Source organism: Belonocnema kinseyi, chromosome 7 (genome assembly GCF_010883055.1).
Source record: "Belonocnema kinseyi isolate 2016_QV_RU_SX_M_011 chromosome 7, B_treatae_v1, whole genome shotgun sequence".
Lineage (NCBI taxonomy): Eukaryota > Metazoa > Arthropoda > Insecta > Hymenoptera > Cynipidae > Belonocnema > Belonocnema kinseyi.
The window spans coordinates 25647613-25650449 of record NC_046663.1 but is presented as its reverse complement, the minus strand read 5'-3'; positions in this window follow the sequence as shown (position 1 = coordinate 25650449).

The window sequence follows — 2837 nt, the reverse complement described above, 5'->3', positions numbered from 1 at the left end:
GAAAACGCACTTTTCTGAAGGATTAAAAAAACTTGAAAAGCGATTGACCAAGTGTATAGAGCTCCAAGGAGATTATGTAGAAAAATAAAAAAAAAATTACCCCCAAAAAATTGTTTTTATACTTCATTCTAAGGACTTATTGAACTACCCTCGTACCTAATTGAGAAAGTATCGCAGGACCGCCTACAGTTACATTGGACCCTGCTTTTGAATCTGCTACTCTCATGGAAATAGCAAAAGAAAAAGATGTCGGACTCAATGAAGACTCTAATGAGCTTCGTGCTTATGAATCCAAGCAAATGGCCTTCAATTAATCTTTCGATGTATTAATCAAGGGAAAAAAGAGGCTCTATAAAATCCTTCAAAAGGGAGAATCAGCTGTTAAGGTCTCAAGTGCAGTCCTTGACCCGAAAGCGCCACATTCTAGAGCAAGACTCTCTTATTGTGAGTCTAGAGATCCAAGGCTTCCGGATTAAAGAATCGGAAGATCCAACAACTACCTTCTGTTAGATCGCAGCGATCTTAACGGTATCGCTTAAAAAGAGTGCATTTCCAATATCTACAGATTTAGACCTTCGGTTGGCAAAGCTTCGGATTGCTTAGCTTCCACCTATCATAGTCGAACTAAAACAGCAATCAGCATGCCCTAGTATAATCGAGAAATGCAAAAAGAAGTGACTTTCCACAAATTTATCAGGATGGAGTAATTGACAGGCGCTTTTCATAAAAGAGTCTCTTACAAAAATGAATCGACTCATCTATTGCGCAGCACTTAAACTTAGGTAAGATGAACTTGACAGAATACCAGCGGAAGAGAACATCGCACCTGGTTTTTCACTTAGAATTTATCATTTTTTAATTATGCTTATGATTTTTCTTTACTTTAATTTCAGGTTTGTTTATCGAAGTAGATTCACGGATAGCATACAGTTTTATACATACAGCGCCGCATTAACATTTCTCCGGGCCTGGGGCTAAACCTCGAAGAATGGACGAAATTTAAGGAATTTAAAGAATTCACGGAATTTAAAGTATTCAAGGAGTTTACGGAATTTATGTAATTCCAGGAATTAACGGAATACATGTAATAAGTAAATGAATTGAATGCATTTCTTGAATTCCGTGATTACACTAAATTCCATGAATTCATTAAACTCCACGAATTCGTTCAATTCCATTAATTCCTTGAAATTTGTAAATTCCACGAATACCTTGGATTTCGTGAATTCCATCTATTCCGCTAATCCCTTCAGTTAAAAAAAATTCGCCGAATGCCGAAAATTGCTAGAATTTCATTATTTTATCAAATTCCGTGACTTCATTGAAACTTCCGAATTTCAAGAATCTCCAAAATTCCACGAATTTCGACAATTTCGAGAATTCCATGAATTTCGTGAAGTCCATGAATTCCGCGAATTTCTCTAATTCTATGGATTTCTTGAATTTGGTACATTTAGTGAATTCCGTGAATTCTTAGAATAATGTAAATTCTTTGAATTTCAAGAATTCTTCGAAAATTTAAAATCTTTTAATTCCGTGAATTCAATGATTTGTGAGAGTTCCGTGAATTCTATGAATTTCTTGAATTCACGAATTCGTTGAATTCTCTGAATTTCTATAATTCGTTGAATTACGTTAATTCCATGAATCCCGTAAATTCTTTTTTATTTTATTAATGTGAATTTCTTTAATTCTGTCAGTCCCGTGAATTTTTTCAATTCCATTAATTTCAAGAATTCCGTAAATTTCTGCAAATCCATTAATTCTTTGAATGTTTCAAATTCCTTGAATTCAACGAATTTCTTAAAATCCGTGAATTCTATAAATTCCATGAAATCCGTAAATTCCGTATATTACATGAATTTCGTAAATTCTGTACCTTCTATGAATTCCGTGATTTCCTTGAATTCCATAGTTTTGATGAATTTCATGAATTCTTTGGATTCTGTGAATTCCTTGCATTCCGTGAATTCCATCAAATCCTTGATTCCTTAAATTACATGAATATAACAGGTGTCGAGTTACTGGCGATTGGACTTGTATTGTAAAATTACAATACACGTTAGGTGCTATACCAGTGCCAGCATATGGAAACTACAAAATTTTGTATTGTCGCGTTACCTTATATTTCGGAAATAAGCTTCGAATACATGTAGTCGAAGTTTCGAACAGAAATTTTTAAAATTGTACTTCTTGACCACATACAGCTTATCAGTTACTTGTCTAGACTTGTCGAAATACTGATAACATCTGATAGATTTTAGGAAGTCTTTTATAGTATAAAAATATGTCTTACTTCTCCCGGAAAAATACTTGTGTGTCGAATATTACATCATTTAGTACACTAAAGTGAAGATCTTGAGGCAGTTTATCAAAATTTCACTTCCAAAAATGTAAAATGAAATAGTGTGATATTTCATGTCGAAATATGAATTATTAATGAAAACATCACTCTGCTTAAATAACATAAGATTTCAAATAAGAATATTATTTTTAAATAATTTTTGTAAATAATATTTTCTTGGCAAGCGGTACTGATAGTTCTGTCATTTACACTTATGACGATACTTTTCCTTTCTAGACCATGTTACAGATCTTCCACATCCCATCTTCTCCTGTAGCGTTGTTTCCTTTTAGTTCATTTATTACCTCATTCACTTCTTCTCTTGTTATTTCGTTTTCTTCCTCTATTTTTCCGTAGACTTTTCTTCTCTTGAACCCCTTCATCTTATTTTGCTCTCCCCGAATTGATCCTTGAAGTAATCCCTCCATTTCTTCTTTTCTGTTTTTTCATTGACGCCCTTCCTTTCCGCTCTATCCTTATTTATCACTTCTTA